Raw genomic sequence first — 25,687 nt, 5'->3', positions numbered from 1 at the left:
CAACGCCAGCATGGTGTATGCAATGCCAGGGTTGTGGGGTCGATTCCCACGGGAGGCTAGTACAAAAAAAAATGAAATGCATTAAATGAAATGTATGTGCTCACTACTGTAAGTCGCTCTGGATAAGATCGTATGCTAAATGACTAAAAAGTAAAAATGTACCCACTGTATATAGCCTTGCTATTGTTATTTTACTAGTGCTGTTTAATTATTTGTTACTGTCATAAAAGAAATTACCTAACACTTTTTCTGTTTGTTTTTTTTACTTCTTAAGGCATTGTTGGTTAAGGGCTTGTAAGTAAGCATTTCACTGTAAGGTCTACACTTGTAGTATTCTGCGCATGTGGCAAATAAAATTTGATTTGAAAGTTTGGACACACCAACTGATTTAAGGTTTTCTTTATTTTTACCATTTTCTACTTTGTAGAATAATAGCTAAGACATCAAAATATAATGAAATAACACATATGTAATCATGTAGTAACCAACAAAGTGTTCAACAAATCAAAATATATTTTAGATTTTAGATTCTTCAAAGTAGTCACCCCTTGCATTGATGACAGTTTTGCACACTTGGCATTCTCTCAACCAGCTTCATGATGTAGTCACATTGACTGCATTTCAATTAGCAGGTGTACCTTGTTAAAAGTTAATTTTCTTGAACAAATCAGTTGTGTTGTGACAAGATAGGGGCGTTATGCAGAAGAAAGCCCTATTTGGTAAAAGACCAAGTCCATATTATGGCAAGAACAGCTCAAAAAAGCAAAGAGAAATGACAGTCCATCATTACTTTGGACACGAAGGTCAGTCAATCTGGAAAATTTCAAGAACTTTGAAGGTTTCTTCAAGAACAGTCGCAAAAATCATCAAGCTCTATGATGAAACTGGCTCCCACGAGGACTGCCACAGGAAAGGAACACCCATAGTTACCTCTGCTACAGAGGATAAGTTCACTAGAGTTACCAGCCTCAGAAATTGCAGCACAAATAAATGCTTCAAAGAGTTCAAGTAACAGACACATCTCAACATCAACTGTTCAGAGGAGACTGTGTCAATCAGGCCTTCATGGTCAAAATGCTGCAAAGAACCCACTACTAAAGGACACCAATAAGAAGAGGAGAATTGCATGGGCTAAGAAACACGAGCAATGGACATTAGACAGGAGGACATCTGTCCTTTGATCTGATAAGTTTCTGGTTCCAACCGCCCTGTCTTTGTGAGATGCAGAGTAGGTGAACGGATGATCTCCGCATTTGTGGTTCCCACCATGAAGCATGGAGGAGGAGGTGTTATGGTGTGGGGGTATTTTGCTGGTGACACTGTCTGTGATTTATTTAGAATTCAAGGCACACTTAACCAGCATGGTTACCACAGCATTCTGAAGTAATATGCCATTCCATCTGGTTTGCACTTAGTGGGACTATCATTAGTTTTTCAATAGGACAATGACCAAAAACACACCTCCAGGCCGCGTAAGGGTCTGGATACCGATATTTACAAATTTAGCAGCCTTTTAAGCATTCTAATACAGTTAAATAGTTAACACACACACACATGGATACAGCGGTCTAATGCACTGCATCTCAGTGCAAGAGGCGTCACCACAGTCCCTGTATCAAATCCAGGATATATCACATCCGTCTATGATTGGGAGTCCCATAGGGCGGTGCACAATTGGCCCAGCGTTGTCCGGGCCGTCATTGTAAATAAAAATGTGTTCTTAACTGACTTTCCTAGTTAAATAAAGGTCACACACACACCACACTAACCAAAAAGTTATTTTGTTGGCATTTACGTATGTCCCCATTTCCAGTAAAACATAATCAAAACCTATTTCTTTCACTTACTTGCTGTGCTGTTTCATTGCTCATTTGTGCAGTCATTTCATTCTCAACCAGGATTTCTATGGAACGCCGTTTGGGTCTTTGCGTGTCAAAAAAGATACGTCAAATAACACTATTTGACATGTCAAATAACACGACATAATCTGTTTCAGTAGCTATAGTTAGCTAGCTAACTATATAGCTATGTGTCATCTAAAATAACTCTAATTTATAAGACAGTTCTTATTTGATTAATGGTGGTAGGACCCATCTATGTGAAGCTAGCCACAATAAGGATTAGCCACTATTAGCCACATTCCACTATTGTGCCTAATTCTTATTGTGGCTAGCTTCACAACACATAAACCGGTCCGGTCGAGCATCACTAGCCAGATGAAGCTAGCTGGCTGCTTATAACGTTAGCTTTGGGCAACAGGGTTAAGTAGCTGGCTGGCTATTTATTTTCATGAACTGAAGTTCAATTTCAATAGGCAAACAACAAGTGGCAACCTAGCTAATACTTACTCACAAGGATTCAATGCTAAGAATAATGAAAATGACTGTCGTTTCTACTGGTCACTGTTTTCAGGCTGGTTGTATTGGTGCTAGCTACCCCAGAAGTTGACGTCGAACAAATTATGCTTTATTACTGCTACGGTATTGTAAACACATCCTTCGTGGCCAGTGTTTGCTTGTTTGCAGACTTTTTTGTACATCTTTGAAAGTGCTACTGTATCTTTTTTGACACACAAAGACCCAAATGGCATTCCATAGTATGTTTGTCGTGAAGCTAATAGCAGTAACACTATTACTGTGTAACTCCGGTAGGGCAACATCTGAAAAATAGTGCACTTGGTAGTGTGTACCGGTGCTCGACCAGTCGGCGAAAGCCAACATCACCCACGACTGAGAACGTTTGATTGTCAATGGCAATGAATTCCATTATCTTGGCTTTAATGGATTTCACCTTTGAATTGTCTCACTGAACATGTTTTACTCTTTCAAATGACTGCTCAATCCACACAGCAGACATTGTGTGGGCTAGGTTAGGAATGCTGTGTTGCACGTGTAGCGCAACATTTTACGTGGCGTTATTACGTCATGTACCTACGTTATATAGGTATGCACGGTAGCTTTGACATCGGTTTTTAATGTTGGCGTTAAACTAGACATCGGGCCGATACCAATGTTACCATCTTTAACTAATATTGTCCGATTCAGATATGTTCACCAATATATTGTGCATCCCTAATTATTAATAATTATTTCTAACCTTGTCAAAGTCTTGAATATATTTCCTATTCATTTTACAGCCCATTTCATGCATGTTTTCATGGAAAACAAAGACATTTCTAAGTAACCCCAAACTTTTGAACGGTAGTATACCAGTCAAAACTTTGGACAGCGTCGCTGTACAGCTATTTTCAGGTCTCTCCAGAGATGTCAGATCGGGTTCAAGTACAGGCTCTGGCTGGGCCACTCAAAGACATTCAGAGACTTGTACCGAACCCAGGCCTGTGTTTTCTTGGCTGTGTGCTCATGGTCGCTGTCTTGTTGGAAGGTTAACCTTCGCCCCAGTCTGAGGTCCTGAGTGCTCTGGAGCAGGTTTTCATCAAGGATATCTCTGTACTTTGCTCCGTTCATCTTTCCCTCGATCCTGACTAGTCTCCCAGTCCCTGCCGCTGAAAAACATCCCCACAGCATGATGCTGCCACCCCCATGCTTCACCGTAGGGATGGTGCCAGGTTTCCTCCAGATGTGACGCTTGGCATTTACGCCAAAGAGTTCAATCTTGGTTTCATCAGACCAGAGAATCTTGTTTCTCATGGTCAGAGTTTTTAGCTGCCTTTTGGCAACCTCCAAACGGGCTGTCATGTGCCTTTTACTGAGGAGTGGCTTCCGTCTAGCCACTCTACCATAAAGGCCTGATTGGAGGAGTGCTGATGAGATGGTTGTCCTTCTGGAAGGTTCTCCCATCTCCACAGAGGAACTCTAGTGTGCTGCCATCCTGTTAGAAGGTAACAGATTATTTTATTACAGTGGTTAAAATGGATTTTCATTGTGTTCCATTGTGTTTATCGCCCCCTAGTGGAGCTTTCTGGTACTTAAAAAGACTGTACGAAAACAGGAAGTAGAGAATTCGTTCTGCACGCATAGAAGCAGCTAAAAACAACGCTACGGTGCAGGTATTTCAGTGCAATTATTTCTTGTCACGCTTCAGCCTCGGAAAATATTTGTTTGTAAATTTGATTCAAGCATATTGCTAGTGATGATAATCTTGTTATTGATAGAATTGCTTACCTATCTATGTTAGTTGGTTGCATTTCACACAAATTGCCTTGCCTTTCATGTATGCCGTCAGCTGTATTACTTTACTCGTGCGTCATGTAAACAAATTGTAAAACATACAATATTGAAGTTTTGTTACTGTTTCTAGTGTAATATGCTATGTTATTGTACAGAGGTGGTTGCACATTATTAGAGTAATTAAAGGAGTTAGCCAATTACCATATGAGTAACAATTACATATATGGTTTGGCATCATGCCAGATACATGGTACCTTGGCACTGTCACGGGCTGGCTCGAGAAAACAACAGGAGAGGTAGAGTCAGGCGCAGGAGACAGAGAGTTCTCGACCACACTTCTTTATTAAAAGCAACTGGATGTGGTCACCAAAAGTATAGGGGCGCAGCCCTTAAATGATTCTGCGGTGGTGTACAAAAAATGAAAATAAACCACAGGCAGAGGGAAAAACCCAGTACACGTTCCTCTAGCACAAAAACCCCGGACAAGCAACACAATCACGTACAAACACATACATCCTACGCTAACCTAAATAACCCCCCTTTACTAATGACTAACCAAAAACAGGTGCGTGCCTAACTAGACCTAAACAACAGAAAGTGAAACAAAAAGGGATCGATGGTAGCTAGTAGGCCGGCGACGACGACCGCCGAGCTCCGCCCGGCCGAGGAGGGGCGCCACCATCCGTCACTGTCGTGACAGTACTCCCCCCCTGACGCGCGGCTCCCGCAGCGCGCCGACGCCGGCCTCGAGGACGCCCCGGAGGGCGAGGCGCAGGGCGATCCGGATGGAGGCTGTGGAACTCCCGGATGAGCGCTGGGTCCAGTATGTCCTCCACCGGTACCCAGCACCTCTCCTCCGGGCCGTACCCCTCCCAGTCCACGAGGTACTGCAGGCCCCTCGCCCGGCGTCTGGAGTCCAAGATGGACCGGACTGTTTCCCCCGGGGCCCCCCCGATGTCCAGGGGGGGGTGGAGGGACCTCCCGTACCTCATTTTCCTGCAGCGGACCAGCTACCACCGGCCTGAGGAGAGACACATGAAACGAGGGGTTAATACGATAATAAGAAGGAAGTTGTAATCTGTAACACACCTCGTTTATTCTCCTCAGGACTTTAAATGGCCCCAGAAACCGCGGACCCAGCTTCCGGCGGGGCAGGCGGAGGGGCAGGTTCCGGGTCGAGAGCCAGACTCTCTCCCCTGGGGTGAACACGGGGGCCTCGCTGCGGTGCCGGTCAGCGCTCGCTCTTTGTCGCTCCCTGGCTCGTTCCAGGGATTCCTGCACAGCGTCCCAGGTCTCCCTTGAGCGCTGAACCCATTCCTCCACCGCAGGGGCCTCCGTCTGGCTCTGATGCCATGGCCCCAGGACCGGCTGATAACCCAACACACATTGGAATGGTGACATGTTGGTGGAGGAGTGGCGCAAAGAGTTCTGAGCCATTTCGGCCCATGGCACGAACCTTGCCCACTCCCCTGGCCGGTCCTGGCAGTAGGACCGCAGAAACCTGCCCACCTCCTGGTTTAACCTTTCCACCTGCCCATTACTTTCGGGGTGAAACCCCGAGGTCAAACTGACCGAAACCCCCAGTCGCTCCATAAACGCCCGCCATACTCGGGACGTGAACTGGGGGCCTCGATCTGAGATGATATCCTCGGGCACCCCGTAGTGCCGGAAGACGTGGGTGAATAAGGCTTCCGCGGTCTGCAGGGCCGTAAGAAGACCGGGTAACGGAAGCAGACGGCAGGACGTAGTGTTGCCCTGAGACGGCGGGAGATCGGTCAAGAAATCCACCGCCAGGTGGGACCATGGTCGCTGCGGAACCGGGAGGGGTTGTAATTTCCCTCTAGGCAGGTGCCTGGGAGCCTTACTCTGAGCGCACACCGAACAGGAGGAGACAGAGTGCCTCACGTCCCTCACCAAGGTGGGCCACCAGTATCTCCCACTAAGACCACGCACTGTCCGCTCAACCCCTGGGTGACCCGAGGAGGGAAGCGTGTGTGCCCACCGAATCAGACGATCGCGAACACCGAGCGGAACGTACTTACGACCCACTGGACACTGCGGAGGAGTAGGCTCTGTCCGTAACGCCCGCTCGATGTCCGCGTCCACCTCCCAGACCACCGGTGCCACCAGGCAGGAGGCTGGAAGTATGGGCGTGGGATCGGTGGACTGTTCCTCGGCATCATGGAGACGAGACAGTGCGTCGGCCTTAATGTTCCGGGAACCTGGGATATACGAGATGTTAAACCGAAATCTCGTAAAGAACATTGCCCACCTGGCTTGACGCGGGTTCAGTCTCCTCGCCGCCCGGATGTACTCCAGTTTGCGGTGGTCAGTCCAGATGAGAAAAGGGTGACGCGCCCCCTCAAGCCAATGTCTCCACACCTTCAGGGCTCTGACCACAGCCAACAGCTCCCTGTCCCCCACATTATAGTTACGCTCCGCCGGACTCAACTTCCTAGAGAAGAAGGCGCAGGGGCGGAGCTTGGGGGGGGCGCCCGAGCGCTGGGACAGCACGGCTCCTACCCCAGCCTCGGACGCGTCCACCTCCACTATGAAGGGCAAAGAGGGGTCCGGGTGCGCCAGCACCGGAGCGTCGGTGAACAAAACCTTCAGACGGCTAAAGGCCCTGTCCGCCTCCGCGGACCACTTTAACCGCACCGGGCCCCCCTTCAACAGTGAGGTAATGGGAGCCGCCACCTGCCCAAAGCCCCGGATAAACCTCCGGTAGTAATTGGCAAATCCCAAAAACCGCTGCACCTCCTTCACCGTGTTGGGAGTCGGCCAATTACGCACGGCTGAGACGTGGTCACATTCCATCACTACCCCTGATGAGGAAATGCGATACCCCAAGAAAGAGACGGCTGGTTTGGAAAACTCACATTTCTCAGCCTTGACGTATAGGTCATGCTCCACCAGTCGCCCAAGCACTTTACGCACCAGAGACACATGCTCGGCGCGTGTAGCGGAGTAGACCAGAATGTCATCGATGTACACCACTACACCCTGACCGAGCAGGTCCCGGAGAATCTCGTCCACAAAGGATTGGAAGACTGCGGGAGCATTCTTTAACCCATACGGCATGACGAGGTACTCATAATGGCCAGATGTGGTACTAAATGCAGTTTTCCACTCGTCCCCTCCTCGGATACGCACCAGATTATATGCACTCCTGAGATCCAATTTCGTGAAGAAGCGCGCCCCGTGAAATGACTCCATCGCCGAGGCGATGAGAGGTAGTGGGTAACTGAAACCCACTGTGATGGCATTTAGACCTCTATAGTCAATGCACGGGCGCAGACCTCCCTCCTTCTTCTTCACGAAAAAGAAGCTCGAGGAGACGGGTGAGTGAGATGGCCGAATGTATCCCTGCCTCAAAGACTCAGTGACGTATGTCTCCATAACCGCTGTCTCCTCCTGAGACAGGGGATAAACGTGACTACGAGGAAGGGCAGCGCCCACCTGGAGGTTTATCGCACAGTCTCCTCGTCGATGAGGTGGTAATTAGGTCGCCTTCGTTTTACTGAAGGCGATAGCCAAATCGGCATACTCTGAGGGAATGTGCACGGTGGAGACTTGGTCTGGACTCTCCACCGTAGTCGCACAGATGGAAACTCCTATGCACCTGCCCGAGCACTCATTTGACCACCCCTTAAGAGCTCTCTGTCCCCACGAAATCTTAGGGTTGTGAGTGGCTAGCCAGGGAATCCCTAGAACCACTGGAAACGCTGGGGAATCAATGAGGAAAAGATTAATCCGCTCCTCATGACCCCCCGCATTACCATGACCAGAGGTACAGTGACCTCCCTGACCAGCCCTGACCCTAGTGGTCGACTGTCTAGGGCGTGCACGGGGAAGGGTTGGTCCAACTGGACCAGGGGAATCCCTAACTTAGCCGCGACCCCACGGTCCATAAAACTCCCCGCCACGCCTTAATCGACTAGCGCCTTAAACCGGGAGTGAGGGGAGAAACCAGGAAAAGACACTGACACATACATGTGACGGCTAGGGGGGTCTGGGAGAGGCTGGTGCTGACTCACCTGAGGTGTCAAAGGAGCGCTCTGCCTGCCGTCTGGACTCCTAGGGGAGTCTCCCCAGCACCGGTCCACAGTGTGCCCTCTGCGACCTCATTCCACCCTGCTCCCGCGGCCAGGGTCCGGAACTCGAGAGCAAATTCCTGTGCGCTCCTCGTCTCCTGCCTCAGGTGAAACAGCCGCTCACCCGCCACTCTCCCCTCCGGGGGATGATCGAATACTGCCCGAAAGCGGCGGGTGAACTCTGGGTAGTTGTCCCTGGCTGAGTCCGGACTGTCCCACATGGCGTTTGCCCATTCCAGGGCCTTACCCGTGAGACAGGAGACGAGGACGCTGACGCTCTCCTCCCCCGAGGGAGAGGGACGAACGGTCGCCAGGTATAACTCCAACTGGAGTAAGAAGCCCTTACACCCAGCGGCCGTGGTAAAATCTATTGTCGTACCTGTCCCAAAAATCTTGATTAAATCTCTTGAAAATATCATCAAGGCATATATAATCAACACCACCAGACACCCCCTTGACCCCTCTAATTTGCATACCGGTCAGAGAGAGGGACAGATGATGCCATCCTCTCGCTCTTACATCTGGTGTACATGCATTTGGAGGGCAGTAAAACCCATGTGCATATCATGTTCACAGATTTCTCATCAGCATTTAACACAGTCTGGCTCTCGACCCCCACAGGGCGGTGTTCTTTCAACAGTACTATACATACTGTATCCAGACAGCTGCCAGAGCTGGTTCCCAGGGCCCCACCTGATCAAATATGCTGACGATACTGCTTAGATCAGTCTTCGCGAAGGGGATGAGACGGAGAACGGAACGGCTCTGAATGATTTTACTCTCTGGTGTGAGTCATCCCATCTAATATTGAATACATCAAAAACTAAGGACATGGTGATTGACTTTTGAAGGAACACTACCATGCACACACCATCACTGATAAAAGGTGAGCCCATTGAAATAGTGGAGTACAAATACTTTGGGCTAGTCATTGACAGCAAGCTGTCCTGGGATCGGTGTACTGACACTATTTTTAAGAAAGGCCAACAGAGAATGTATTTCCTACGGAAACTTCACTTTTTTAATGTTGATCTAACCATCAAGGTTCTCTTTTATAAATCATTAATTGAGAGCATTCTGTCCTTCTGCTTGACCTGCTGGTTTGGGAATATCAAGGTTGCACAGAAAAATAGGTTGAGCAAGATAGTCAGGACTTGCGGAAAAATCATGGGGCAGCAACAGCAAGAACTGTCATATCCCTACCTGAGTAGAGCCCTCCATAAGGTGAATAAAATAGTGGTTGACTCTTCCCATCCACTCCACCCTGAATTCCAGCTCCTTCCCTCTGGTCGCAGGTACAGACTACCTAAGGTTAAAAAAATAGGGCTAAGTACTCTTTTATTTCGAATGCCATTCTGCAACTTAAAATGTTGGACTAATTGCACTTAGCACTTTGCCTATGAAACTGCACTTACCCTGCCTATTTGTTTGTAAATATCCTTTGCTGTTTATTTGACATTTTTTGATGTGATTTGTTTTATGACTGCTGCAAGATGAATTGCCTCTCTGAGGACATTAAACGTTTTCTGAATCTGAATCATACAGTGGACAAAAGCCTATAGGTCTATGCATGCAATGCCCTGATGCATTTAGTGCTCAAATCTCAGACAGCTGAACCATGAGGTTCAATTGTTGTTTTAGGAAAGTAGCCTACAAATATTATATAAAGTTTTGCATATGTTACAGATTGAAACACAAGGAACAGTGTTTTTGTAATTTGTTATAGGCCGTTTTAAGGACAAGTAAATGTGGCTCATTTGGCCAATATCCCTTACTTATTGATGGCGCTGGCTGCGCCAAGTCAAATCTGAATGCATATGGATGTCCGGTAAATTAAAATATTCCCGGTCACGTTGTCGAGCACCACATTTTCCTAATGGAAACCCTGAAATGCGCATATCGTTTTTATGCAGATTTGATAATGTTCACATTAAAATCTGTCACTAATTGGATGGAAACCTACAGGCACCCTAAAGTTATGTCTGCACACCATGGTTCACCAGCAGCCCCAAGCATCTAAAGAATAAGCTACAGACTAGGGTTGAATATTTTCCCTGTTTTACAAATGTTCCATCCAGAGAATAATCACTTGTCTCCCGGGTAACCCGGTATTCGAAATGTACACCATGTATACAAAAGCATTGGACACCCTTTCAAATTAGTGGATCCAGCTATTTCAGCCACATCGGTTGCTGATAGGTGTATATAAACGAGCACACTGCCATGCAATCTCCATAGACAAACAATGGCAGTAGAATGGCCTTACTGAAGAGCTCAGTGAATTTCAACGTGGCACTGTCATCGGATGCCACCTTTCCAACAAGTCAGTTTGTCAAATTTCAGCCTGGCTAGAGCTGCCCCCGTCAAATGTAAGTGCTGTTGTTTTGAAATGGAAACGTCTAGGAGCAACAGCTCAGCCGCAAAGTGGTAGGACACACAAGTGCACAGAATGGGAGCGCCGAATGCTGAAGTGCGTAAAAATCGTCTGTCCTCGGATAAAACACTCCCTACCGAGTTCCAAACTGCCTCTGGATGCAACGTAGCACAATAGCTGTTCGTCGGGAGTTTCATAAAATGGGTTTCCACGACCGAGCAGCCACACACGACTAAGATTACAAAGTGCAATGCCAAGCGTCGACTTGAGTGGTGTAAAGCTCGCCGCCATTGGACTCTGGAGTAGCGGAAACGCATTCTCTGGAGTGATGAATCACGCTTCACCATCTGGCAGTCCGATTGACAAATCTGGGTTTGGCAAAATAATGGTCTGGGGCTGTTTTTTGTGGTTTGGGATAGGCCCCTTAGTTCCAATGAAGGGAAATCTTAATGCTACAGAATAAAATGACATTCTAGACAATTCTGTGCTTCCAACTTTGTGGCAACAGTTTGGGGATGGCCCTTTCTTGTTTCAGCATGACAATGCCCCCGTGCACAAAGTGAGTTCCATACAAAAATGTTTTGTCAAGATTGATGTAGAAGAACGTGACTGTCCTGCACAGAGCCCTGTCCTCAACTCCATCACACATCATTGGGATAAATTGGACAGCGAGCCAGGCCTAATCGCCCAACATCAGTACCCAACCTCACTAATGCTCTTGCGGCTGATTGGAAGCAAGTTCCAGTAGAAAATGTTAGACGAGCAGGTGTCCACTTACTTTTGGTCATGGAGTGTACAGTTGAAGTCGGAAGTTTACATACACCTTAGCCAAACACATTTAAACTCAGTTTTTCACAATTGCTGACATTTAATCCAAGTAACAATTCCCTGTCTTAGGTCAGTTAGGATCACCGCTTTATTCTAAGAATGTGAAATGTCAGAATAATAGTAGAGAGAATGATTTATTTCAGCTTGTATTTCTTTCATCACATTCCCAGTGGGTCAGAAGTTTACATACACTCAATTAGTATTTGGTAGCATTGCCTTTAAATTCTTTAACTTGGGTCAAACGTTTCAGGTAGCCTTCCACAAGCTTCCCACAATAATTTGGGTGAACTTTGGCCAATTCCTCCTAACAGAGCTGGTGTAACTGAGTCAGGTTTGTAGGCCTCCTTGCTCGCACACACTTTTTCAGTTCTGCCCACATATTTTCTATAGGGTTGAGGTCAGGGCTTTGTGATGGCCCCTCCAATACCTTGACTGTGTTGTCCTTAAGCCATTTTGACACAACTTTGGAAGTATGCTTGGGGTCATTGTCCATTTGGAAGACCCATTTCCGACCAAGCTTTAACTTCCTGACTGATGTTGCTTCAATATATCCACATAATTTCCCTTTCCTCATGATGCCATCTATTTTGTGAAGTGAACCAGTCCCTCCTGCAGCAAAGTACCCCCACAGCATGATGCTGCCACCCCGTGCTTCATGGTTGGGATGGTGTTCTTTGGCTTGCAAGCCTCCCCCTTTTTCCTCCAAACATAAGGATGGTCATTATGGCCAAACAGTTCTATTTTTGTTTCATCAGACCAGAGGACATTTCTCCAAAAAGTACGATCTTTGTCACCATGTGCAGTTGCAAACCATAGTCTGGCTTTTTTTATGGCGGTTTTGGAGCAGTGGCTTCTTCCTTACTGAGCACCCTCGTTTCACTGTGGAGATAGATACTTTTGTACCTGTTTCCTCCAGCATCTTCACAAAGGCCTTTGCTGTTGTTCTGGGATTGATTTGCACTTTTCGCACCAAAGTACGTTCATCTCTAAGAGACAGAGATGGACCAGCAAAAGACCTTGTAAAGATGCTGGGGCGGCAAGTAACCTAGTGCTTAGAGCGTTGAACTAGTAACCGAAATGTTGCAAGATCGAATCCCTGAGCTGACAAGGTAAACATCTGTCATTCTGCCCCTGAACAAGCCAGTTAACCCACTGTTCCTAGGCCGTCATTGAAAATAAGAATTTGTTCTTAACTGACTTGCCTAGTTAAATAAAGGTACAAAAATAACAAAATAGAACTTGTCTCCTTCCTGAGCGGTATGACAGCTGCGTGGTCCCGTGGTGTTTATACTTGCGCACTATTGTTTGTACAGATGAACGCTGTCCCTTTAGGAGCTTGAAAATTTCTCCCAGGGATGAACCAGACTGGTGGAGGTCCACAATTTATTTCTGAGGTCTTGGCTGATTTATTTTGATTTTCCCATGATGTCAAGTAAAGAGGCACTGAGTTTGAAGGTAGGCCTTGAAATACATCCACAGGTACACCTCCAATTGACTCAAATTATGTTAGTTAGCCTATCAGAAGCTTCTAAAGCCATGACATAATTTTCTGGAATTTTTCCAGCTGTTTAGGCACAGTCAACTTAGTGTATGTAAACTTCTGACCCACTGGAATTGTGATACATTGAGTTATAAGTGAAATAATCTGTCTGTAAACTATTGTTGGAAAAATTACTTGTGTCAGGCACAAAGTAGATGTCCTACCCGACTTGCCAAACAAGAAACTTGTAGAGTGGTTTAAAAACGAGTTTTAATGACTCCAACCTAAGTGTATGTAAACTTCAGACTTCAACTGTATCTAATGAAGGTAGTTTACAATATATTTGGCAATATAATGCCACCAAAGGGCGTCAGATTTTAGCAGGTTAACAACGATTCTCTCTTTCTCTCCGCTTGCAGGCTACCATACACACAGGAGACAAATACTCAAACTCAAAGATCTGCTATCTGTACAGATTAACATCTCACCTATATTTTTGTTTCCTTAGCCAGATCAGTGAGTAGAGTTGAGATTCGCCTAGACGTAGCCAGGCTCATCACGAAAGAGCTAAACGGCTTTGGAGAGGATTACTATAGGCACTGCAGTGGGGGTAAGTGTGTGTGTTGATATAGAACTCTAACAACTCAGAGGAGAGTAGAGAACTGCACAGTCAGCAGAGCGGGACATAGATTGGAGAGGGAGAGAGAGGGGACTGTGTGTGTGAGAGAGAGAAAGAGTACTTTTAAGTACCCCACTCGCCAGTTACCTGCAGTGAACCCTCTTTCTCCTTCTCCTCCTCTCCAACCGCACTCTTCCAGCCGTGGCGCCTGCTGGTCGGCCCAGCTTTTATCACTGATATCATTACTCTGGTAATAATAACACTGAGGCTGCGTCCCAAATGTCACCCTTTTCCCTACATAGAGCAATACTTCTTACCAGGGCCCCAGGTCAGGGTGCCATTTGGGACGCAATCCCTGAGTCCTCAATAATGACAGTGTCTGCTCTCAGACCACAGTGGAGCCAGTTCAGCCAGCACACGAACTGACCTGGGGTCAGGGACCGCTCTGTGTCTGGAGCCAACCCAAAGGTTTCAACATACTGCACGATCAGACTCGGATCAGTTCGGTTCACACACGGTTCATCCGAGCACACACGCATACAAAACAGCTAGGACCAATGTAAAAAAAGTTTAAAAAGTAGGACCAATGTAGAGGGCTGCATTACCACGGGATATCCATGTGATCTGCGGGTCCCGACAGAGATTATGGTGTGGTCAGCATTTTTCATGCTGCAAGTGGGAGCAGGTGGTGAGACAGACAACTTTGGGATTATTTGGAAACTAAATCTTTCTGCTTTGTATGCGTTAGCTTACTACTTATTGTATTAAAAGCACCTCTTTCTCGCATTATTCACACTACCAGCATTCGCAACTTCAAGTTCAGTAGCCTACCTCTCCTAGTTGTAAATGTGAGATCAAGTGGCCTATATGTTTGGACTGCAAATGGTCCCGCTCCTAAAAGGTAGGCTTCATCCTATATGCAAAACCTAAAGAGAAAGTGCAAGTGTCTGCTATCATAATTTTTGCTCCTTCAAGTTCAGTAGCCTTTGGCCTACCTCTCCTCTTGGGCGTGCGAGATCAGGTGCGCGTGCATGTGGTCTCAATTAAATAGAGTAGTCTATATGCATGGGTGGAGAAGTACGGGGCAGGTATCTTTCCAAGGAAATTAACTTCCTAAATACAGTGAGGGGAAAAAAGTATTTGATCCCCTGCTGATTTTGTACGTTTGCCCACTGACAAAGAAATGATCAGTCTATAATTTTAATGGTAGGTTTATTTGAACAGTGAGAGACAGAATAACCACAAAAAAATCCAGAAAAACGCATGTCAAAAATGTTATAAAATGATTTGCATTTTAATGAGGGAAATAAGTATTTAACCCCTCTGCAAAACATGACTTAGTATTTGGTGGCAAAACCCTTGGTGGCAAAGCAGAGGTCAGACGTTTCTTGTAGTTGGCCACCAGGTTTGCACACATCTCAGGAGGGATTTTGTCCCACTCCTCTTTGCAGATCTTCTCCAAGTCATTAAGGTTTCGAGGCTGACGTTTGGCAACTCAAACCTTCAGCTCCCTCCACATATTTTCTATGGGATTAAGGTCTGGAGACTGGCTAGGCCACTCCAGGACCTTAACCTGTTAGGGATAGGGGGCAGTATTTGCACGGCTGGATAAACAACGTACCCGATTTAATCTGGTTACTACTCCTACCCATAGAATATGCATATAATTATTAGCTTTGGATAGAAAACACCCTAAAGTTTCTAAAACTGTTTGAATGGTGTCTGTGAGTATAACAGAACTCATATGGCAGGCAAAAACCTGAGAAGATTCCAAACAGGAAGTACCCTCTCTGACCATTCCTTTGGCTTCTTGGCTCTGTTTATTGAACATTTAGGATCTTTGCTGTAACGTGACACTTCCTACGGCTCCCATAGGCTCTCAGAACCCAGGAAAAAGCTGAATGATGTAATTCCAGCCGCTGGCTGAAAAACTTTAGCGCGTTTGGATGGTGGTCGATCAGAGGGCCATCAGACTGAGGCTCGTGCACGAGGGGATCCCATGCTTTTACTTTCTCTCTCTTTGAACGTAAACACGCTTTCCCGGTCGGAATATTATCGCTTTTTTACGAGAAAAATTGCATAAAAATTGATTTTAAACAGCGGTTGACATCCTTCGAAGTACGGTAATGGAATATTTACAATTTTTTTGTCACGAAACACGTCGGGCGCATAACCCTTATTTACCCTTTCGGATAGTGTCTTGAACGCACAAACAAAACGCAGCTATTTGGATATAACAATGGATTATTTGGGACCAAACCAACATTTGTTATTGAAGTAGAAGTCCTGGGAGTGCATTCTGACGAAGAACAGCAAAGGTAATAACATTTTTCTTATAGTAAATCTGACTTTGGTGAGTGCTAAACTTGCTGGGTGTCTAAATAGCTAGCCATGTGATGCCGGGCTATCTACTTAGAATATTGCAAAATGTGCTTTCACCGAAAAGCTATTTTAAAATCGGACATAGCGAGTGCATATAGGAGTTCTGTATCTATAATTCTTAAAAGAATTGTTATGTTTTTTGTGAACGTTTATCGTGAGTAATTTAGTAAATTCACCGGAAGTGTTCGGTGGGAATGCTAGTCACATGCTAGTCACATGCTAATGTAAAAAGCTGGTTTTTGATATAAATATGAACTTGATTGAACAGACATGCATGTATTGTATAACATAATGTCCTAAGATTGTCATCTGATGAAGATCATCAAAGGGGTGGGTTGCCAGCTCACTCCAGCCATATTTCCCCCGGGGATCCGAATCAACAACCCTCCGATTACTGTCCCACTTCTCTAATCTTGAGGCTATTGCCGACCCCATGATTGACTGATAGGTCAGTGTGCTGATTGCTGTAGGGTAGTGTTCCTAGTGTACAGTAGGGTGCCGTGTTCATTACCTGCGTCAGGTTCCTGGTTGAAGCGGGCATAGTGGGTCTGCTCCAGGCTTGGGATGCAGCTCTCTATGGGCACAAAGACATACGTCTCTGGGCACAGGAGGTCTGAAGGCTGGTACTGCCCCTGGAGAGAGAGAGAGGAGTTGTTATTTTACCATATATAACACAATACTGCAGCAAATTCAGGGGGTGGTCCCTACTGGGACTCAAACCCTGGTCCAACCAAGTCAATCTTAGCCATTACGCCAAGAGATCCAAACCAACATAATACTGTGGCGTATTCGCGAGGTGGTCCCGACCAGGACTGGAACCCGGGTGCAGCAAACATCAACCCAACACCTCATTTAATACGCTACTCCAAGAGGTTGGCACAATATTTTGAGTAATACTTACAGATCATGGGGAAAGTCCAATGTAGAAGAAAAGGCTGAAGAGTCTGGTGAAGAGGAAAAGGCTGAAGAGAAAGAAAGAGGAGAATGCAGCAGCAGATACTTGGCCTTTTATCAGAGGCCTGGAGTCGACCACAGGGCTCCAAACAAACACAGATTACACTATAAACAAGCAGGCACCTCCAAAAGGCCTTCTGCACCGTCTCACACACACACAGACAGTCACTTACATATGCTCTTACATAAACACACAGGCTCACAAACACAGACATGAACAAACACACACGCATGCTCAAACACACGGACACTGATAAACACACAAACAAAAGATTATGCAATAAACAAGCAGGCGCCTACAAGAGGGCTTCTGCACCATCTCAAACACACATGCGCACACACACACACACACACACACACACACACACACACACACACACACACACACACACACACACACACACACACACACACACACACACACACATCTCCCCCATACACACTTGGGTGAGGACGAGGGGCTCTCTCTCACAATAATAAAACCTATTTTGCTATACTATCACTGACTGTGACTTGTCTGTCAGTGGGCCTGCATGGAAACTATGCAGCCTGTTTTCACAAGCAGAATGCCATGAGAACAGACTTGTCTTATCATGGCTCGCAAAAAAATAAAATGAATAATCTAAGAAGGGTGGGGCCATTGGGGTCCTGCCCTGGCGGCTGCTTGTCTATACGGTACCCTTGGTCCAGGTTAGGGGACAGGGTAAGGCCATGGACAGGACCAGGGTCATATTCATAAGGGCACATTGCAGCAAAACGTTTTGCAATGGAAAATTAAATCAAGTTCAGGTAGTCGCTCCCTGTTTCAGTCTGTTTTCTTCCATTTGGTGCCAAATGAATACGACATGACACACAAACACAATGGGGACAAACAGCGTCACCAGGGCCAGCTGCAGGGGATGTTTTTGTGAGTTGACTTGAGCCGGTGCCAACAGATTAGTTGCAGTACACACACACAATGCATGTTCCTGCTTTCCCCTACACCCACTGATGTTCCCCGACTGTCAACAGTCACCGACACACTATCACACTTCACCACGACTAGTCTATGAGTTCCCTCATCACTGCTCAGCAAAAGCACACCTCCACATGTTTCTCTCACACGCACACACCTGCACACACACACACATATATGCATGTGCACACACAAACACGCACACAGGTGCACACACAGTGTGTGCACGGATGAGTGAAGGGACACAAGGAGGGAGAGATGGAGGGAGAAATGGAGAGGGATGTAGATGGAGTGACTAGGCCACAGTTACACTCTGTACCACCAGAATACTTAAGCAGACAGAGTGAAGTGACCCAACTTGTAAGAGCAGGCCTCTCTCTCTCTGTACTCTCCTATACCATGACAAGAAACAGATACAGGACGACGGAATTTGGAATTTATGCGGGGCATTAAAAACGTCCATGTTTGTGTTCCAAATGGCACCCTATACCCTATATATTTCACTACCGTTGACCAAGGCCCATAAGGGTTCTGGTGAAAAGTAATGGACTATATAGGGAATAGGGTACCATTTGGGACGGGCCTCATACTAGATTATTTAGGCCAATTTTTATGTCCCGGTCCAAACTTTAGCCCAGAATAACATCTCTGTGCCTTTAAAGATTTCCATGGTGATGGTATAAAAGTTTAAAGATGTAGAGAGAGGGTCTATATAACCACAATGAGAGACAGAGGAGGGTCTGGGCCAATGTTCCCTCTTGTTTTTTTTGGCAATGAGCAAATTTTAGGTTTGCTGAGCGCAAACTTGAATGTTGTGAAAATTCAGTGCAACTTCCGGAGTGTGAACACTGAGGCTGTACACACTAAGGTACAATTTTAACAGTGGCCAAGTGGGCTACTATGGCTATTTGATCATAATGTAGGCCTACCAGAGTTGCCTACCATCAAAAAATGTAGAAAATGCATGTCATAACATTTTAACACGGAAATAGCTATTGAAATAGCTGTTCTAGCTATGCTACAGTCTACAGTAGCAGCCAATGTGTGGTGTTCGATATAGGCCTATATTCCATAAGACTTTTTAAAACATGCAGAGCTCGATATTAACCTGTTTAGCTACTTGTCCTTCAGAAAAGGATGTGACTGAAAATGTTGTATTGTGTTGTTTGAACCACTTTACAAAATAAAATTCATTATTATTCTCATATTATTTTTTACAGATAATCAGACAATGTATTATCTTTGTCTGCCTATTATCTTAGCTTATTCAAGCCTGTCTCAAAATACAACACGCCTCTTTAAAAAAACTTTTACCTGACTTTTCAATGATGGCTAGAAATGTACATTTTGTGCTCTTGTAAGAAGCAAATCAGTCCCCCATTGCTGACCAGAAATTAGCTACAACTCACTAACTAGGTACATACAGCTTTGATCTCAAAACAAGCACATCTACTCGAGACCGCTCGTGCCTGTCAATGCAATAGCATCCTCCTCCGATGCACTCTGCCTAAAACAAAATGGCAGACTAAGTCTGGCATAATTAGATTTGTTTTGATATGTTGCATTGAAAGGGACAAATATTAATGTTGATTCGATCACAAGTCCCAAAGTAGAGGGAAACATTGATACTATAAACCAGTGGTCACCAACCGGTCGATCACGATCTACTCGTCGATCTCCAAGGCATTCCTAGTCAATCGCCAAACATTTCTGTAAAAACCCAACTATAAAGCATTTGCGTTCCTATTTAGTTTTTGCGCTGTTGGCGGTAGGTGCACCCGATTCAGTCTCCCTGCACGGTGGGTAGGCGAAGTGTTCCCGTTTTTTCCGGGCCCGGAGAGTAAATCAAGTGCACCATAGGCCTACCACTGGCCAAGCAAAGCCAATATGCAGTGCTAATGTATTGGGCCTATAGCCTGCTGCACAAACCTCATTGCTAAAGTACTGTTTTTAAACGGTTAACGTTGCATAGGCTTACGTTTTTTAAGTCATGTTAAAAAAAACTCTGCGGGGTAGATCTCGGCTTGAATTTTCACTCAGAAAGGGATTTTCACTCAAAAGGTTGGTGACCTCTGGTGTAAACTAACATGGCAAATTAGTAAAGTTGAGCAAAGTTCAATCTTGTGCATCTCTGCGCGTGCTGGCATTTCTTCTGCGCGGCAGTCCTGGGGCAGCTGCGCGTGTGTGCAGCTTAGAGAGAACATTGGTCAGGGCACAGTCAGAGAACTCAGCACTCCTACAAAAAAGAAGACAGGAGTGGGAGAGGAGGGACAGAACCCAAAATATGAAAGGACACAGCGATTAGTGGTCTGGAACGAGTGAGAGGAAAGTGATTAGAGAAAGGGAAGGAGGAGGGAGGAGGGCGAGGAATCTGGCTGGCCACTATTTGTGTGTCTGTTCCCTTTTCTTATTGGACTGGGCCCCGTTTCCAAAAGCATCTTAAGGCTAAGTACATCGGTCTCTCTCTTCTCTTTTCTCACTCTCTTTCCCCATTCCCTCACTCTTCTCTTACCTCACTGTGTTTTCTAACACTCTCCCTGTTTTTGTCCTTTCTTTCTCTCTCCCTCCCTCTCGCGTCCTTCACTCTCTCAATCACTCTCTTCATCATCATTGTCCTCTCTCTTCTCTCTACATCTTTCCCAGGTTGGCATTAAGGCTCTCCCTTACCTCAGTTTCACAATTACTTCTACAGTCAGTCTACCTGACCAGCGACCTGTGGACAATAACAGGAATAGGGTGCTCTTTGTGATACAGCCATTGTCATGTTCTCTGTTGTCCACTCTCCTTATCTGTCTCTTATTTATCTAACCAACAGCTGTCAATAGCTACACTGATACCAATAACAGTGTGTTGGAGGAGCCTTGGGAAAGAAGAGCAAAGAACATAATTGCACATCATGAGAGAAAAGAGAGAGAAAATGTATTTATTAATGTAAATCAAATGGTGTCTAGCAATGCTGCTAGCTCAGCAGGTTATAATCAGAGTACCTGAAGTAATAGTGCTGGACGGGAAGCCAGGTGATAACGAGCTAACTGAGTCGCGTTCATTCTGTACCAAACGGGGAAAAAACTGACTGAAACAGGGAGGGAGTACCTGGAAATGTTCTGTTGCAAAACGTTCTCCGTTACTAATGAACACGGCCCTGGTCTGTGGCGGAGCAGAGAGAAGGGGTGAAAAGGTCTACCCCGTTATGGATAGAGGTCGTGTCCAGTCAGGGCTATTGCCCACTCACCACTGATAGTGAGAGAAACCAACAACTAAAAAGCCCCATTTGTTTTTTTGTTTTTTTTTACCCTCAGTTGCTACCCTCTCCTCCTTCTCAGAATGTACAAGGCTGCTTGATTCCCACACAATTCCATCCATCCATCTCCATCCCCTCCTCCCTCCCTGGCCTGCCACGCGCACTCCTTCAGACAGATATGGAGATGATGCTGACGACGGACGGCCTCTGCAAGGCTCATTAACTTCACCACAGAGAAACAAAGAAAAGAGAGAAAGAGATTGATAAAGAGTGAGATTGTGTTAGTGTGTTAGAGCGCAAGAGAAAAAGGGTGAAAGAAAAAAAGAGAGGGGCAGAGGAGACATGGACAAACTTCACAGGAGGAGAGAGGAAGGGAGAGAGGAGGGATAGAGAAAGGGAAAGAGAGAAATGGAAAGAGGGAAGGGGTGAGAATTAGATGCAGATGAGTTCAGGGACGGTATTTAACATCACGAGACATGAGTTGAGCTGATGGAAGTGATAGGAGAGCTCACAGTGCCGGCATGACTGGGCCCTACCCCTACATGGAAAGAGAGATGGAAAGACAGAGAGTGGGGTGATACAGAAGGGAGAGGTTAGCTGACAGAGGAGGGAAGGAGGGAGAGACAGGAGAAGGACAGAAACTAAGAGGCAGATTCAATCAGACTGTCAATGAAGGAACACGGATTCAAAAAGACACCCCAGAATTTACATTCAATTGACTTTACTCTTGTTCTCACCCAGTAAATGTTGCCTGTATTTGTGCAATGTAATTTAACCACAGTGCAGGTTTGACTGAATTCTGGAGGGGAATGGAAAGTGGTTGGAAAGATGCAGGGGAGACTGTCCAAAACACTTTCCACTTAACACATACACACACAGCTCCTGAATTACACACACATACATAAACATGCACCCACACCAATTTACACGCATTAAACCTTACAGAATTAGCAAACACACCAACATTAACTTGCGGCAACACAAAACAAAGAACTCTTTTCAACACACACAAAAGCAGATCCTCCCTGTCAGAGGACTTTATTACGAACTCACTCAAGAAAGACACCAACTGTCACCTAATTCTGTCTCTCAACTCTGGTTAGAAGCAAGGCCCTGGCCAATTCCTGTGATTTATTTGAAAAGCAATTAATCGGAGGCATAAATCGTGTGCTTTGCTGCGGCCCTGGAATCCTCGTGAAAATCGACATTGCTGTCTCTCTTTTCAAATCAAATCAAAGTTTATTTGTCACGTGCGCCGAATACAACAGGTGTAGTAGACCTTACAGTGAAATGCTTACTTACAGGCTCTAACCAATAGTGCGAAGAAAAAAAAAGAAGGTATGTGTGTGTAGGTAAGTAAAGAAATAAAACAACAGTAAAAGACATTTGAAAAATAAGAGTAGCAAGGCTATATACAGACACCGGTTAGTCAGGCTTATTGAGGTAGTATGTACATGTGGGTATGGTTAAAGTGACTATGCATTTATGATGAACAGAGAGTAGCAGTAGCGTAAAAAGAGTGGTTGGCGGGTGGTGGGACAGAATGCAGACAGTCCGGTTAGCCAATGTGCGGGAGCACTGGTTGGTCGGGCCAATTGAGGTAGTATGTACATGAATGTATAGTTAAAGTGACTATGCATATAAGATAAACAGAGAGTAGCAGCAGCGTAAGAGAGGGGTTGGGGGGGGGGCACACAATGCAAATAGTCCTGTTCAGGAGTCTTATGGCTTGGGGGTAAAAACTGTTGAGAAGCCTTTTTGTCTTAGACTTCGCACTCTGGTACCGCTTGCCATGCGGTAGTAGAGAGAACAGTATATGACTGGGGTGGCTGGGGTCTTTGACAATTTTCAGGGCCTTCCTCTGACACCGCCTGGTGTAGAGGTCCTGGATGGCAGGCAGCTTTGCCCCAGTGATGTACTGGGCCGTACACACTACCCTTGGAGGCCGAGCAATTGCCGTACCAGGCAGTGATGCTCTTGATGTTGCAGCTGTAGAACCTTTTGAGGATCTCAGGACCCATGCCAAATCTTTTTAGTTTCCTGAGGGGGAATAGGCTTTGTCGTGCCCTCTTCAAGACTGTCTTGGTGTGTTTGGACCGTTCTAATTTGTTGTTGATGTGGACACCAAGGAATTTGAAGCTCTCAACCTGCTCCACTACAGCCACGTCGATGAGAATGGGGACGTGCTCGGTGCTCCTTTTCCTGTAGTCCACAATCATCTCCTTAGTCTTGGTTACGTTGAGGGATAGGTTGTTATTCTGGCACCACCCGGCCAGGTCTCTGACCTCCTCCCTATAGGCTGTCTCGTCGTTGTCGGTGATCAGGCCTACCACTGTTTTGTCGTCAGCAAACTTCTCCTCTGCAGAAAAAACTGCTGTTTGAGTGCGTTTAGTGAATTGAGAAAGGAACATAGACATAACTTTGGTATGTGGAGACAGTTCCATTGTATAGTAAGTCATGTAGAGAGAGACTGAGGCAGGCAGGCAGGCAGGCAGGCAGGCAGGCAGGCAGGCAGGCAGGCAGGCAGGCAGGCAGGCAGGCAGGCAGGCAGGCAGGCAGGCAGGCAGGCAGGCAGGCAGGCAGGCAGATCTAGCCCAAGGCTGTAGCTATACAGTGAGGGAAAAAAGTATTTGATCCCCTGCTGGATTTTTTTGTTGTTATTCTGTCTCTCACTGTTCAAATAAATCTACCATTAAAATTATAGACTGATAATTTCTTTGTCAGTGTGCAAAACGTACAAAATCAGCAGGGGACCAAATACTTTTTTCCCTAACTGTTGTTGTAAAGTTGGATTAGAGTTGGGTTCTGAACCAGTTTTTGTGGATCTGGGTCTTATTGTAACCACTGGTGGTGGGGTACACAGTTACTATGGGATTCAAGGCTTATAGGGTTGTATGCTATGGAGTTTTACAGTTAAAAGTGTTCCCAATGCAGAGTTGTGGATGCCTACTGTGGACCAGTAAAGTAGAGGTACAGTGGGCGGAGCCGGGGCGGCTCCATGTTTCAGTGAGAGGGGTTCCCTGTTCCCCCTCTTTTTACACCCACATCTGGTTCTTATTTCCTGCTCATATCTCCCATTGAGGTTTCAGCCACCCTCCCCCCAGTACAGGGATAGTTGGGGAAGGGGTTGTAGAAGTGTGTGTGTGAAACATTATGCAACCACTTCCAACTCCAGGCTCTCGGGGTCTGTTGTAGATAACAGTAGGGTAGAGTGGGTTAAGTTGGCACAATTTATGGGTTAAGTTGAGCTGTGAACAAATGTCTGTACTGAATGAAATATTACCTATACCTTTTTAAAACCATGTCCTTCTTTATTTCCCAAACACAATCACAATCGCGTTTTTGCCCTTGAATAATTTTAAGAAAATCTTAACAGGCTTAACTAACAAAATCTTTGTACTTTTTTGTAACACTTTTAACATAAGCCAGGCCCTGTTTTTACCTCATATCCCAGCGATAATGCCTTGCATTAGGCCTGGGAAGAAAACATTTAATTTTACTCAACTTTCCATTGGCTCAACTTACCCCAAGGAAAAGATTTTGACTATATAAGCCCACACAGCTACAGTGCCTTGCAAAAGTATTCATCCACCTTGGCGTTTTTCCTATTTTGTTGCATTACAACCTGTAATTTAAATGGATTTTTATTTGGATTTCATGTAATGGACATACACAAAATAGTCCATATTGGTGAAGTGAAATGAAAAAAACAGAAGACAACGGACTGAAACCAGGAGCGACTACCTGAACTTGTCCAATGAGAAACGCTCGTTTTCCATTGAAGTGTTTTGCTATGTTGTGCTCAAATTAATCCAGACCAAAGCCAGCTCTGACCCAGGGTCACATTCACCAAACCAAGTAAGTGTGTGTGTTTTTGGTTTTACTATCTTTGTGGGGACTAGAAGTCCTCCCAGGGATACTAAAACAAGGAACATTTGGACAAGGGGGTACATTTCACCAGTCACCACAAGGAAAAAAGGTATTTTAGGCTTAGGTTTACATTTTAGTCATTTAGCAGACACTCTTATCCAGAGCGACTTACAGTAGTGAATGCATACATTTCATACAATTTCATACATATCATACTTTTTTTTCTGTGCTGGCCCCCCATGGGAATTGAACCCACAACCCTGGTGTTGCAAACACCCTGCTCTACCAACTGAGCTACAGGGAAGGTTTAGGGTTAGGTTAAGGGAAAATAGGATTTTGAAAAGGAATCAATTGTGTCCCCACAAGGATAGTAAAAAAGCATGTGTGTGTGCCACCGACAGCCAAAGACCATTAAACACTGTATCTCCTTCCTTACACTCACACACACCCAGTTCACAATGACCTCCACTCTCATTCTCTGAGTCTCAGAGTCTTAACATTTTGACACATACCAACACACAGGTGTGATCATTCTACAGTGGTCCCTGCAGAATACGCTCAAACCGCTGTGATTAGAATGCTTATTTAGAAAGTCCATTTTCGGTTGACACAACAGTCAACTTTTGAGCTGTAAACACTGTTTTTTTTCACAGAAACATTTTGCACAAACACAGTCCTTACAACGTTATGTCCTGAATGTGACCAGTTTGTTTTTCGATGCAATTTTCAGACATTCCCAGAAGTGGCAACAGCATAACTA

At 45.6% G+C, this 25,687-nt stretch overlaps 1 pseudogene; it reads right to left on the bottom strand.

Moving 5' to 3' along the window:
* The window catches only part of LOC115163466 (arginyl-tRNA--protein transferase 1-like), a 174,578-nt pseudogene that overhangs the window by 34,329 nt on the left and 114,562 nt on the right, over window positions 1-25,687 (bottom strand).

This window comes from Salmo trutta, chromosome 2 (genome assembly GCF_901001165.1).
Source record: "Salmo trutta chromosome 2, fSalTru1.1, whole genome shotgun sequence".
Taxonomy (NCBI): domain Eukaryota; kingdom Metazoa; phylum Chordata; class Actinopteri; order Salmoniformes; family Salmonidae; genus Salmo; species Salmo trutta.
The sequence above is the reverse complement of the archived record's forward strand: the minus strand, read 5'-3'. Positions and strand labels throughout refer to the sequence as shown.